The sequence below is a fragment of the Mustela lutreola genome, chromosome 15 (genome assembly GCF_030435805.1).
Source record: "Mustela lutreola isolate mMusLut2 chromosome 15, mMusLut2.pri, whole genome shotgun sequence".
Classification (NCBI taxonomy): Eukaryota; Metazoa; Chordata; class Mammalia; order Carnivora; family Mustelidae; genus Mustela; species Mustela lutreola.
In genome coordinates, this window is record NC_081304.1 from 62,115,588 (window position 1) to 62,131,438 (window position 15,851).

At 46.0% G+C, this 15,851-nt stretch overlaps 1 long non-coding RNA gene across 2 annotated transcripts; it reads left to right on the plus strand.

Annotated features, from left to right (window-relative positions):
- Positions 1-2,815: 2,815 nt before the first annotated feature.
- On the plus strand, positions 2,816-3,421 carry LOC131816546 (uncharacterized). Of its 2 annotated transcripts, none has more exons than XR_009348105.1 (2): positions 2,816-2,911; positions 2,994-3,421. It is a non-coding gene; the product is annotated as an uncharacterized LOC131816546 (long non-coding RNA). The 2 variants fall into 2 exon arrangements; XR_009348106.1 differs by having other exon boundaries at positions 3,006-3,421.
- The last annotated feature ends 12,430 nt before the right edge of the window (positions 3,422-15,851 follow it).

The following is a 15,851-nucleotide window of genomic DNA, read 5'->3' on the forward strand; positions in this document are numbered from 1 at the left end:
TTATTGCCGGCCTTTGGTAAAGACATGAACCTGAGCTTGTGCAGCCTGGGGTACTGATCTTGGGGTTGCTGAAGAGAGTAGGTCCCAACAAAGAATGAAAATCCCTGCTGCCTGTTCTCCTTCCGAGAGTCAGGAGGGAACAGTCAAGAGCCCATACAGTTCACTGCCACTTGGAGCCCTGGCTGTGGCAGTGGCGTGGCCCACCAAAGCCAGGAGCAACAGGCAAGACCCCAGACCCCAAATGCTAATGGAACACCCTGGGGAGGATGAAGGAAAGGCAGAGAGTCAGCGGAAACCTTCCCAAAGGACATTTCCCTCTGTTTCATCTGGGAGCTGACACTCAGCTGGTACACACCCCTTCAGCCACACAAAATTTGGTGACTAGCCTCTGGCCAGAACCTGCTGTGTGTCTCCCTACCCTGAACCCTTCCCAAGATCCCTACCATGGCCTCGCGATCCAGGCACTGGGCGTGTAACACTTGACTCTGCAGGGGTCCCCGGGCCAGCTTTTGGTTACTTAGTTGTCCATGCTGTTAAAGATTTGACTACTGTTACATGTTTGACTCTCGTCTTTGGTGATGGTACCTATTTCATAGGAAATAGAAGCTGGAATCCAGGAAACAGGCTGGAATGAAATTAAAAAGTGGATACAAAGCTTCTAATCAGAGCCAGACACAATTGGCGATCAACTATATCCCAGTCTCTCCCCTCTTCTCTGATCTGTACTTTCCTTAATGAGGAATGAGACTTTAAGTTGACTTTTTTTTTATCTTCAAGTCTCTCTCTCTCGATTCCCTAACTTCCCTCTCTTGCCTTCCTTTCATCCTAGAACTTGTGCCCACGACTTCTTTTCTAAGTAAATATTAACCCTCTTTGACTCTGAATCTCTGGAAAATTCTCAATTCCCTATTTTCGCTGGCACCGTGACAGGTCCTCATTTCTCCTTCCCACTCCTCTCTATTTATAGTTTTCACATTTTTTTTGGCAGGTTGGCTACAGAACACTCAAAAATTGCAAAGAGAAATATTGTGTTCTGGACATTCGCCCGAGCATTTTTTTCCAATATCGTCCTTATGCTCTTCTGATCCTCTCTTGAACTGTTGGACTAAAGCAGCTGACGCTTCCACCAGCAACCAGAGTCATCCTGTCCACTACTGTGGGAACAGAGGGTTTCCATTTGGAACTGCAGACTGAGCCTAAAGTCTGGTGGCCCTTTGGTGACAGGATAGCAAGTATGGGACGGGTGGGACATGGAGGACAAGCATCATGGTAGAGGTCTCCATTCGACCAGGAAAGCTCACAATGTGCCAACAGATCCATTTCAACATCTTCTGTATTTTCCTTATAACCTGTTTCATTCCAGAGTGGATTTGAGATCATTTAGTTTGATTCTTAAATGTTTCCCATTCCAACTGGAAACAGACTCATCCTACGGGCTCCCAAATTCTGCCTCATCTTCCTAATCAGTTAGTACCCCAAATTGGGTATGATAGTGCCAGAACATTCTTCCATGTGTATTTTATAACAGACTAGTATTTTATTAGTTTTTTTTCAAACTAATAAGAATGATAAGGGTAACATTTTTTTTCTTTTAAAGCATAGGCAAAATCACGAAAGACAGGTGTTGTCTCATGTACCCTTCTGGGCTGACCAATTCTATGGGATATTCTTTTTTTTTTTTTTTTTTTTTTTTTTTTTTTTTTTTTTTAAAGATTTTTATTTATTTATTTAACAGAGAGAAATCACAAGTAGATGGAGAGGCAGGCAGAGAGAGAGAGAGAGGGAAGCAGGCTCCCTGCTGAGCAGAGAGCCCGATGCGGGGCTCGATCCCAGGACCCTGAGATCAGACCTGAGCCGAAGGCAGCGGCTTAACCCACTGAGCCACCCAGGCGTCCCTCTATGGGATATTCTGTGCCTTTCTTGTCTTTGAGCTATTTTGCAACTCTATAGATTGTACATAATTGATGTGGATGCAGATGATCTTGTCTAGCTATATGTAAATGAATTTTGTCCACTGGAAGTACAGTTGACCCCCTTTCCTTTGGTAGAAGGCAGTTTTGCATCCATTTGCATTCTATTTGCATATCTATTTGCATCTATCAAAGCAAATTCGTTTAAGTATTACTGATTGTATATGTGTCTGCCTTGAGATTCTTGCTTGAATGTTGGTAACATCTTAGTGGTTCCCGAGCTAATGAATGAATTAAACAAAATCCCTTCAGGCATTCATCTCATATTTGTAAAATGGTCCTTATTTAATCTTTTCGAGAAAATGATACACTAGCAAACCATGACAAGATTCTGGTAAATGAAAAGTGCAATGAAATCAAATCGGAATGAATTTTAGAATTACCTTCAATGTGGCCCACGCTATGCCAGAGGCAGAGAATGAATGAATCTCAAAGACATGGCTTCTGGCCCCCAGGAGTTACAGTAATCTGTGTCAACATTGGCATGCCTGAGAAATGCATGTGACATTCCCATCAGGGTTTCCCCGGGGGTTCAGTTAACCTTTCTCTTCCAAGCTACCCTCTCTTGTAGTGATATCAACTGTGCCCTTGGTTTCAGCTCCCATTCCCTAGCCAACATCTCTCCCACTGATACACGACCATCTGTTTCTTTCCTACCCACCAGGCCCGTGTAACTGACTACCTACTCATGCTATTTCACTGATGCCCCACCTGTGCCTCAAAACCCAGCATGTTCAAAACTTGATTCATCATCGTTTGTGAAAGAATGGCTTATCCTCTTTTTCTTTGTTTCTTTAGAAATGATTCTACCAATGCCAGCGGCATGCACCAGAAACCAGGAAGGAATCATATAGCTGAGCCAACCTGCTGTACTTTAAAACACTTGACCACAATTCTCCAGTGGATACTCAACCCTGGCTTCAAACTCCCTTGTCTCTCCGGTGAGTTTGCTTTCCTTCCTTCAAGATTTGCCTCAACAATCCCTACCCCCACCTCTTCTGAACTATGTCACCTCACTCCCAGCTCCTGTACTAGGGATGAGGGAGCAGAAGGCAAGCTTAGGACAAAGCAGAAACTGGCACCCTACACCCTCTCCCCATGCCATATGTGTAACATTCCTCATGCACTCCTGGCTGCCCTAAAGGAAAAACGATGCTTAACTGATAGAGATCCCAGTCCTGCAGGACAGGAGTATCCCTCCATCTACGAATGTCCTGGTGACTTACAAGGAAGGAAGAAGCTTTCTCATCAATAGCCTGACTTCCAGACACCCATACCTCAGTTTCCGGAAGCCCTAACATCACCCTCCCCTCCATAAAATTGAGGGAGGCTAAGGGGGAGGGAAGTGTAATAAAACTGAATTTCTTCTAAGCCCAAAGCCCACTGACAAGGATGTGTGATAGGAGGAATGTAACATATCTCCAGGAAACTCCCGACTGTCTTCATGCTTTCCCTCATTAGAGGCAAAAACAGCCTTGACTTGACAATAACCAGGTCTCCCTTATCCTGAAATTCTTCTTTAGCATATGACAGTCCTTCTGGACACCCCCTTTGTCCTCACCTTCTTCAGCTCCCAGTCAACCATGCCTCTGTCTGAGCAGCTCTTTCTGCCCTTGGGTCCTGTCCCTGTGTTTTAATAAAACCACCATTTGCACCTAAGACGTCTCAAGAATCCTTTCTTGGACATCGGCTCTGGGCCTCACCCCACCAAACCTCACCTGTGTTCCAAAACTTCATCACTAGTGTCACACTTCAAGAAAATAAAAGCCCTTTGTGCCGGAATTCCCTTATCTTACCACCACCCAATCAAATCTATACCTACATTTGTATCCATTTTTAATTTGTTTTTAGACATTTACTCAACAAATATTTAGTCAGTACCTACTGTGTGCTACACACTGCCCTGAGTGTTTGTAAATCTGTGGTGAACGACACAGAAAAGTCCCTGGCATAATGGAATTTACATGGTAATTGGAGAAATGTACAAGAAACACAGAAAGAGTTGAAGACAGAGCAGGTTTATTGAGAAGAGCAGACATCCTCAGCTAGGGTTTGTTCTTCCTTGTGCCTGGGATTTGTTCCTTCCAGCCGTCTCCAGGACTCCACTCCCAGGGTCAATATCAAGTTCTTGTTCCAATGGATCCTTCCAGTCAGAAAACAAATGACCTTTTTCTTAAAAACAAAAGGAAAAAACCCAAAACAAAGACTTCCTTTAACCTTCTACCTTCCTATAACAACCTCCATATTTCTCTCCCCACCTCATTCCCAGCATAGCTTGTAAAATATTTGTCTACACCTGTGGGTGTAGGGTACCATGTCCCCAAGGGTAGTTGAAAAATCTCTATAAAGAATCCTTATGTGCAGATCATTTTAAGGGAGTCCATTTCCAGATCCAAACTCCATGTGTGCTCTGTAGGATAGGTGATATGCCCATTCTTGGGTCTGATATCAGGATACTCCTCTCCTTCCTGGAAGATCAAGACACTCCTCTCAGATCTTATTAGAGTGTAGGACTTGGGCTGATACCAAAGTTGAAATACCAGTATTGTTTCAAATAATGCCCTTCTGTGGGCAGTCCTGGGGCTCCACCTTTAGAGCTTACTCTCCTTATTAAGGGTAAAGGTTAACATCGGAAAGGGGATTAGGGCAGATGTTGGAAGTGCTCAGAATAACAATCAGTTTTGGTTAGTGACACCCATTCCTTCATATTTAAATTAAACTACATATTTTTAGGGACATAATAGGGAAAAGCACAAGTAAGGATTTTAATGGTTTCATTCCATTCTAGTATGGTTTGGAAAATAAAATAACAGAAAATGAGACTCTTCTGCTTTAAAAAAATTCAACTTGTAGCAGGCAAATGTTATTCCAATAAAGTCGATCCTTTTCTTTCTCATTTTCTTTTTAAATATTTATTTATTTATTTGGTAGACACACACACACACACACAGAGAACACAAGTAGGGAGAGCGGGGGAGGGAGAAGCAGGCTTCCTGCTGATCAGGAATGTGGGCCTTCATCCCAGGCCCCTGGGATCATGACCTGAGCCAAAGGCAGCTGCTTAGTGACTGAGCCACCCAGGTGCCCTCTATCTCATTTTTTAAATATTTAATATTTTCAACACCTAGTTAATAAAATATACATATATTGTGATGAAAAGTTTATGATTAAAAAGTTTCAGATGTCCACTTAAAAATGTGCAAGGTGTGTGAATTCTCATAGGCGGTCCATGCACCATACACGCCTATCACTAGCAAACGTGGATGTACTCGGTGTCTCTAGGTTCCCGCTTCCTTAGTGCCCTCTTAATCACATGGTTTCTCTTCCTACCATCCTGGACCTGTATTCTCAATTTGCTTCTCTATTTCATCTCTGCCCCTTTGAAGAGCTTGATTCTGGGTCTTCTGTAGCTATGCGTTCGCTCTCTCTCTCTCTCTCGATCAGTCTTTCGCAACCTAGCCCTATTGATACCTGGTGGGTGATTCTCTGCTGTGGGACTGTCCTGTGCCCTGCAGGACAGTTAGCAGCATCTCTGGTCTCTAGCCAGTAGATGCCAGCAGCACCCCCCCCCCCAAGTGGTGACCACCAAAAATGTCGCCAGATATTGTTCAATCGGCCCTGGGAGCAAAACTCCTTGCCTCTCAGCCCCAGTTTTAAAACCACTGATTTGGCTGATTCCATTCAGCATCATTGATTTAAGTTCTTTGTAGAAGCTGAAGGCTCTGAAGTTAATGTCTTTAATCCTAATCCGCCCTTGGAGCTGAGAATCACATGGCCAGCTGCCTGCAGCATATTTCTCCATGAATATGTAACAGGAATCTTATTTTCACCAGGATTTCTATCCTGCTCCCTCCTCACCTGCTCCTGTCCCAGTCTCCCCATCTTAGTAAACAGCATCCCCACCTCCTACTGGCTAAAGCCTCAGCCCCTGGGATAAATTCCCCCTTTCCCTTTTCTCGTATCTAATCCATCAGCAAAACCAACTGATTTGACCTCCAAAACAGAAGTCAGACTTGCTCACTGCTCTTTATATCCATTGCTCCCATTTGAATCCAAACCCTGAAAATTTTTTTGCACTTCAGACACTGTTAACAGTCATTGGTCCCACGACTACACCTACACAGATATTTTACAAGATCGCTAATCACCACCAAGTTGACAGATCCAATGATTAACTTTCAGATCTAAATGAATCAACCTGTCAGTCCTATAGACATAGAACTCCCTCCACTTCTCTGGAAATATTCTATCTTTTTCATCGTGATGTTGGCTCTCCCTTCCTCTTCCACACTGGTCAGTGATGATGGCTCCTTTCCTGGCTGGGTTTTTTTGAGCTTCCTGACCTTTAGACATCAGTCCTGTGCTCTGGGACTCGGACCTTCTGCTTGAGTTTTCTGTTGTGTTAAAAAAAATTCAGCTGAGTACATTTTAAAGAACCTATTGGCTTTATTCAATGATTCACGAAATGGGCAGCATCCTGCTTTCAGACTGAAAGGAGCTTGGAGGAGCAGTACAAAACGAAAGACTTTTATAGGCAGAAGAGAGGAGGAGCAAGGAAGTCATGTCAGGCAAACAAGGCAGGTTGGTTATGGCCAGGTGACTTGGCTTCTGGGGATGGCAGGGGTCTGAGGGAGTGGGGATCAGGTGGTGTCTGCTTGCCTGGGCTCAGATTCCATTTCTGGGACAGCTGAAATCATAATTAAGTCTGGTTTGGGGGACATGGGGCTTAGCATAAGCAACTCCATTTTGGGCCTCTTGTTTTGCTTTTAATAGTTACTTCATAACAAATAATAACAAGTTTAGTAACTTTAAACAGCTCAGTTTACTATCCTACCATCTCTAGCTGTCAGGAGGCCATAAACAGCTTAACCAGGGTCCTCGGCTCTGGGTCTCAATCAAAGGAGGAGAGAAGGCGCCCACCAAGCTGTGTTCTCACCTGCAGGTTCCACTAGGGAAGGCTCTGCTTCCAAACTCACTCGGGTTGTTGGAAGAACTCATTTCCTTGTAGCTGTGTGATTTGGGGGGCAGCCCATGCTGGGGTGGTCCAGAGAGATTCTCCAGGCTATTAACTGGAAACCATCCTCAGCCCCCAGAGGCTGCTTGCGGTTTCCTGCCATATAACTCTCTCCACAGGTGATTCTGAATTTGGCTCTTTGCTTCTTCAAGTCCAGGACAGCCTCTCACTCCAATCAGTAAAACAGTCTGATTTAATATAATGAGATCATAATAGTGACATCTTCTTACCTTGCCAAATTCTACTGGTTAAAAGCAAGTCCTAAGTCCCATACACACTCCCATCCATACTCACAGGACAAATACCAAGGGACAGATATCATGAAGCTGCCTTATCAAGTTGCCAAACACACCTCTGTCCATACTCACTGCATAGGTAAGCCCACTTCTTCTCAGGGCTTGAACCCTATGTCCTAACGGTGCTCATATTTGTGCCTCCAGCCTGGACCTCACCCATGAATGCCAGACTCGTGTGTTCAGCTGCTGGTTGGGCATCCCCATGTGGATTCAACCACCATCTCCAGAACCAAACACCTGTTGCCCATCAAACTTGCTTCTCCCGTCGTCTTTCCCATCTTACCAAGTGGTAATGTCACTGTTCCAGGGCCTCGGGCCCCCAAAATTGTAAAATCATCCCAACTCTTGTCTTTTCTGCACCCTCCACCCTTAATATATTTACAAATCCTGCGTGTTTTGTCTTCAATATACACCCAGAATCTCCCCCCTTCTCCCCACCCCTGCATATACTGCTCTGGTCTGGGACAATACCCCTTCTCGCCCAGATCAGTGGTCCTCAACCAGGAGAGTTTTGTGTACCTGCTCCTCCACAGGGGATTTTGACAGGGTCTGGACACACTTTTCGTGGTCACAACTTAAGAGTGGGAAAGGGCGCTCCTGCAATCTAGTGGTCGGTGCACAGGACAGCTCCCCATAACAAAAATTAATGTGGCCCCAAATGTCAGCAGTATAGAAATCTCAGTCTACATTAATGCAAGAAGCATCCCCACCCCACAACCCCGCAAGTCCGTTCTGCACACAGCAGCCTGAGTGATTCTTTTCTTTTCTCTTTAAGATTTTATTTATTTATTTGACAGAGCAAGAGAGAGATCCATGTAGGCAGAGAGGCAGGCAGTGGGAAAGGGAGAATCAGGCTCCCTGATGAGCAGAGAGCCCAATGCGGGGCTCGATGCCAGGACCCCGAGACCATGACCTGAGCTGAAGGCAGAGGCTTAATCCACTGAGCCACCCAGGCGCCCCGATCCTTTTCTAATCTAAATCAATTCAAGCCTCTTCAAAACCATCCAAGCTCTTCTCATCTGGCACAAAGTTAAAGGCAAATCTTTACAATGCCTTCAAGACTTTATGTGATCTGACCCCACTACCTTCCTTACCTACCTCCTACCACTTGCCGTCTTGCTCATTTTTTGCCCAGCATTATTGGTCGCTGTATCATTCTTTAAACACACCAGATGTGCTCCCACCTTGGGCTTACTGTTTGCTTTGTGTGGGATGCTCTTCTCCAAACAGCACAACTGTTTGTTCCTTAATTTCCTCCAGGTCTTTCCTCAAATGAGGGAGACTTCCCTGACACAGTCCCATAGAAAATACCAACCTGCTCCCCTAAACCCCACACCCCATGTCCACTCACTCAGCTTAGTTTCCTTCCTACCCCACATCAACCCCTGATATGTATGTGTATTTATTTGCTTCATTTCTCACTCAACAACTAAAATTAAAACTCCAAGAGGACATCAAATTTATTTTGTCTCTTGTTAACTATTCTGTCTTTAGGGTTTAGAACAGTACCTGACACATAGTAGATGTTCCGTAAATATTGGAGAATGATTTGTTACTATCTTTGCCTTTTCTCTATCCATTCTTTACACAGCAGCCAAAAATGACATTTTAAAAATGCAAAAGGAATCCCATGACCACCCTCCACCCACCAGTGTAAAACCCTTCAACGGCTTTTCGTTGTGCTCAAGCCGCAGCTGACATTCTACAGCCCAGGCCAGATTAAGATTTCAGAGTTCTTAATCACTGGAAAGACGATGGTGTTGTCACCACCAGAGATATTTAAATATTTTTGAAGATTAGATCCCAAAGTAAGTGTGCTAAAAGCCTAACAATATCCGATTTCACAAACTCAGATTTCATAAAATCTCATTAGTCTTCTCACCTTGTGTAAGTTTAATCTTTCCTTGGCCCCCTTTTCTCTTCTGTTTCAGGCACTCACCATACTTTGCCAGAATGACCATAACGGCCTTCCAACCTGTCATCTCATCTTCAGGAATATGCCCCTTTCCCTCCCCTCCTCACACCAATTCATCCTCTAAACTTATTCTAAGATGATCACTCTAAAATGTGCATCTCACTGTGTCCTTCCCCTACAGGAACTTACTCAATAGCTCCTAAAGACGTGTGAATTTCCTTGGTGTGGTATTTTTACAAGACCCTTTGCTTGCAAGTGGCAGCAATCCAAAGAAAACTGGAGGAACCAAAAGGGAAAAGGAAGCAAACAAACAAAAAACAAAGGAATGTCCAGGTTCCTGTAGGGGTGAATACCACAGAAGTTCATAAAAATCCAAAAGAAGATGGGGTACCTGGGTGGCTCAGTGGGTTAAGCCTCTGCCTTCAGCTCAGGTCATGATCCCAGGGTCCTGGGATCGAGCCCCACATCAGGCTCTCTGCTCTGCAGGGAGCCTGCTTCCTCCTCTCTCTCCCTACTTGTGATCTCTGTCAGATAAATAAAAAAAATCTTTTTAAAAAAATCAAAAGAAGAGCTGCAGAACTAAAATTTCAGAATCAAGAACTAGGGACTGGAAAATGGCAAAACACTTTTCTCTTTGTCCATGTCCCATGTTTACTCGTCTCCATATGGCTGCTTTCTTCTCTGGTCAGACTCTTCAAGTGTCCAGGAAGATGGCCATGGCCAGCTCCTGAATCCCATCCAGCAAGACCAGTCACTCGCCTAAAGAGAGAACTTTGTCTTCCTGTCATTTACGTATCAATACCAGGGAGACTCTGATTGGTCCTATTGGTCTAGGGGGAACAATCACTATTTGGGTTAATATGTGTGCCCATCCTCCCCCAGACTGTATAAAGCACAGGTGAAATTTTTTTAAATTAACATATAATGTATTATTTGCCCCAAGGGTGCAGGTCTGTGATTCATCTGTGTTACACATTTCACAGAACTCACCATATCACATACCCTCCCCAATGTTCATAACCCAGCCACCCTCTCCAACCCTGCAAACCTCAGTTTGTTTTGTGAGATTAAGTCTGTTATGGTTTGTCTCTCTCCCCAACACAACTTGTTTCATTTTTTCCCTCCCTACCTCCCATGACCCGTTAACCTGCCTTTCAAATTCCTCATATCAGAGAGATCATATGATAATTGCCTTTCTCTCATTGACTTACTTCACGTAGCATAATAACCTCTAGTTCCATCCAAGTCATTGCAAATGGAAATATTTCATTTTTGATGGCTGCATAGTATACCTGTGTGTGTGTGTGTGTGTGTGTGTGTGTGTGTGTGTGTGTGTGTGTGTGTGTGTCTGCCTCTGGGTGTCTGTGTTTCAGTGTGTAAAGAGTACCTGGCCATGCCATCGTGGGTGGAGATGCCCCAAGAAGGATCAGGCTGATGAGGGGTTAGACGTCTGGTGGGCAAGTCATGTTCAAACACCAGTTTAAGGCTGGTTAAGTGGGATTGGGTGTAGGGTCTACACCCTTCTGCCCAGGGTTTATCCTGAGACCCTGAGGGGATGGGTCCATGACCCAGGAGCTCAGCTAACCCTAACAGTAACCACTAACCCTGACCCTGACACTGATGTGAGCCTGCCCCAAATGCTAACCCAAGCCCTGACCTGACCCTGACCCTGACTGTGATCCTGACCTGAACCCTAAAACTAAACCTAAGGCTGACACTGACCCTGATGTGGACCCTGAACCTAAACCTAACACTGACATTAACATAACCATGACTCATACCTAACCATGACCCTGACCCTGACCCTAATCCTAACCCTGACGCTGACCTAACACTGACCCTAGCCCTAAACCTGACCGTGATTGTGAGCCTAACCCTATCCATAAACCTAAAGGCAATTCTAACCATGACCCTAATATGGACCCTGAACCTAAACCGAACGCTGACCCTAAACCTAACACTAACCACTACCCTAAACCAAACCCTAACCCTGACATTACGCTATCTAACCCTAACCCTAAACATAACCCTACTCCTAACTCTAAACCTAACCCCAATCCCAAACCCTACTGCCAAAACCTAACTGTGACACTGAATCAAAAATTGACCCTAAACCAAAGCCTGACCATAAAACTGACCCTGGACCTGACCTTCATGTTACCCTGACCCTGACCCTATGCCTAACCATGACACTAACACTGACCACTACATAATCATGTCCCTGACCCGAATGTGAACTTTAATCCAATACCTGAACCTGACAGTACACCTGACACTGGCGCTAAACTTCACAATGACACTGACCCAGACCATGACCATAAAACTACCCTGACCCTAACAGTCACCCAGACCCTGACCTGAACACTAAACCTGACCCTGACTGTGAGCCTGACCCTAACTCTAACCCTAAATGTAGCCCTGTCCCTGACACTAACACGGGCCCTACCCCGAATCCTATCGCTGAAGCTAACCCTAACACTAACCCATAACCCTACCACGGACCCTGATCCTAACAAGTTCTAACTCTAACCGTCATCCAAACGCTAACCCTAACACTAACCCTAAACTTTAACAATAACCCTGACCCTATACCTGACTATGATCCTAACCCTAACCCTGAACTTTGCCTATACCAGACCCTGACTCTAAACCTGACCCTGGCCCTGACAATAAACCTAACCATGACCCTAACAATGACCACTATATAACCCTGTCGCTGAACCGAATGTGGACTTTAAACCAATATGTGATCCTGACTGTAAACCTGACACTGGCCCTAGACTTCACCCTGTCCCTGACCCAGGTAAAGACCATAAACCTAACCCTGACACTAACAGTGACCCTGACCCTAACACTAACCCTGATACTGAATGTGAGCCTGACCCAAACTATAACCCTAAACGTAACCCTGACCCTGACACTAACACGGTCCCTGACCGAAACCTAATCCTGAACCTAACCCTAAAACTAAACCCTAAGATTGTCCCTGATACTGATCGCACCCGGTCTAACCCTAACCCTCAACCTACCTCTAACCCTAACCCTAATCCCACTTTAACAATAAACCTGACCATCTCCCTGACCCTGATCATAACCCTAACTCTGAACTTTGCCTATGTCAGACCTTAACCTTAAACCTGACCCTGGCCTTGACCTAAACACTGACCCTAACCCTGACTGTAACCTAAATCTGACCCAATCCGTGAACCTGAAAAGAATCGTAACCCTAAAGCTAACCCTGATCCTGAACCTACTCATGAAACAGAACCTAAACATAAAGCTGAACTTACCATAACCATGAACCTAACCCTGACCCTGACACTAACCCTGACACTAAACCTGTCCCAAACCTAACCCTGACACAGACATGAACCTTGCCCCCAAACCAAAACTAGAACCTGACCCTCAATCTAACCATGACCCTGAAACTGATGCTAAACCTAACCGTCACCCTAACAGTGACCCTGAACCTGACTCTGACCGTAACGTTAACCCTGACCCTACTGTGAGCCTGACCCTAAACCTAACCATGAACCTAACCCTAACACTGACCCCTACCCTAAGCCTTATGCTAACCCTGACCCCAATGACGTCTAACTCTAACCTTGACCCTACGTCTTTCTTAACCCTACCCTAACACTAACCTAGACTAAACCCAGCTCTGTTCCTTCCAGCGGGGACAACAGCTGCACCCAGGCTTCCCACGGGCTGGGTGGAGGCTGTATGCGGGTCACTGGATGGGCCCTGCATTGAGTGGAGTGTGAGCCTCGAACAGCTTGGGGACCGGCGGCTCAGGGAGCTCTGGTGGAGCAGGAAGTTCGGTAAGGAGCCCCCAGGCAGTGGTGACCTCACTACCGTGATGACAGAGCCCAACAGAATTGGAACCCACGTATCCAGGCACCCCATTACAGAGAAAACCTCCATGCCCAGATCACTTCAAGGCACATCCTAAAGAAAGCGACATGTTCTTCTGCTGTATTGAAGCCGAGAGGATGCAGGGAGAAGAGAGCTCGCCCGCCAGAATTGTCCCCTCCCTGTCAGGTCATATCAGGTTTCCCCAACGCCTCAGGCCCTTTGGCTAATAAAATCAAAAGGTGACACTAGGGGGCTCAGAGTCAGAGAGTCCCACACCATCTGATCCACCGGTGTAGCCCTTGGTCTCCTCACCGACTCTGTGTGTGTGTGTGTGTGTGTGTGTGTGTGTGTGTGTGTGTGTGCCTCTGGGTGTCTGTGTGTCTGTGTGTAAAGAAGACCTGTCCATGCCATCGTGGGTGGAGATGCCCCAAGCAGGATCAGGCTGATGAGGGGTTAGATGTCTGTCTGGTGGGCAAGTCATGTTCACACCCCAGTTTAAGGCTGCTTAAGTGGTATCGGGTGTAAGGTCTACACCCTTCTGCCCAGGGTTTATCCTGAGACCCTGAAGGGATGGGTCCATGACCCAGGATCGGGCTAACCCTAACAGTAACCACTAACCCTGAGCCTGACACTGACTGTGAGCCCGCCCCAAACTCTAACCCAAGCCATGACCCTGACCCTGACGCTGACTGTGATCCTGACCCTAACCCTAAACCTAAACCTAAGCCTGACACTGACCCTGATGTGGACCCTGAACCTAAACTTAACTCTGATATACCGTAACCATGACTCATACCTAACCATGACCCTGACCTGACCCTAATCCTAACCCTGACGCTGACCTAATACTGACCCTAAACCTGACCGTGACTGTGAACCTGACGCTAAACCTAAACCTAAATGTAACTCTAACCATGACCCTAATACGGATGCTGAACCTAAACCTAACGTTGACCCTGACCCTAACAATAACCCCTACCCTAAACCAAACCTTTACCCTGACCTTACGCTGTCTAACCCTAACCCTAACCATATCCCTACTTCTAACTCTAACCCTAACCCCAATCCCAAACCCTATCACCAAAGCCTAACAGTGACACTGAACCGAACATTGACCCTAAACCAAAGCCCAAACCTAAGCCTGACCTTGGCTATGACCTTCACCTAATCCTGACCTTGAGCCTAATCCTAACCATGACACTAAACTGACCACTACATAACCCTGTCCTTGACCCGAATATAGACTTTAAACCAATACCTGAACCTGACCATAAACCTGACACTGGCGCTAAACTTAACGCTGACCCTGACCCAGACAATGACCATAAACCTAACCCTGAGCCTCACAGTGATTCCGTCCCTGACCTGAACACTAAACCTGAGCCTGACTGTTAGCCTGACCTTAACGCTAACCCTAAATGTAACCCAGACACTGACACTAACACGGGCCCTACAAGAATCCTATTGCTGAAACTAACTCTAACACTAACCCCTAACCTACCACGGACCCTGACCCTAACACGTTCTAACCCTAACCATCAACCTAACGCTAACTCTAATACTAAACCTAAACTTCAACAATAACCCTGACCCTATACCTGACTATGATCATAACCCTAACTCTGAACTTTGCTTCTACCAGACCCTGACCCTAAACCTGACCCTGGCCTTGACCCTAAACCTAAACCTGACCCTAAATGACCACTACATAAGACTGTCCCTGACCCGAATGTGGACTTTAAACCAATACCTAAACCTGACCGTAAACCTGACACTGGCCCTGGACTTCACCCTGACCCTGACACAGGCAAAGACCATAAACCAAACCCTGACCCAAACAGTGACCCTGACCCTGACTCTGACACTAACCCTGGCACGAAATGGGAGCAGGACCCTAACTCTAACCCTAAACGAAACCATGACCCTGACACTAACATGGGCCCTAACCCGAAAATAACGCTGAACCTAACCATAAAACTAACGCCTAACATTATCCCTGACACTGACCCTAACCCGGTCTAACCCTAACCCTCAGATACCTCTAATCCTAACTCTAACCCCACTTTAACAATAATCCTGACCCTCTCCCTGACCGTGATCATAACCCTAACTCTGAACTTTGCCTATGTCAGACCTTAAGCTTAAACCTGACTCTGGCCTTGACCTTAACACTGGCACTAACCCTGACTGTAAACTTAACTCTGACCCAATCCGTGAGCCTGAACAGAATCGTAACCCTAAAGCTAACCCTGATCCTGAACCTACTAATAAAACAGAACCTAAACATAAAGCTGACCTTACCATAACCATGAACCTAACCCTGACCCTGACCCTAACCCTGACACTAAACCAGTCCCAAACGTAGCCCTGACCCTGACATGAACCTTGCCCCCAAACAAAAACTTGACCATGATCCTGAACCTGACCCTTAACTTAACCGTCACCCTAACACTGACCCTGACCCTGACTCGACCGTAACAGTAACCCTGACCCTACTGTGAGCCTGACCCTAAACCTAACCATGATACTAACCCTAACCCTGACCCCTACCCTAACCCTAATGCTAACCCTGACCCCAACGATGTCTCACCCTAACCCTGACCCTAAGTCTCTCACTAACACTAACCCTAACCCTAACCCTAACCCTAGCTCGGTCTGAACCCATCTCTGTTCCCAGAAGTGGGGACAACAGTTGTATCCAGGACTCCCAGGGGCTGGGATTGGCTGTGTGGGGGTCACTGGATGAACAGGGCATGGGGTGGTGGGTGAGCCTTGAGCAGCTTGGGGATGGGCGTGCTCAG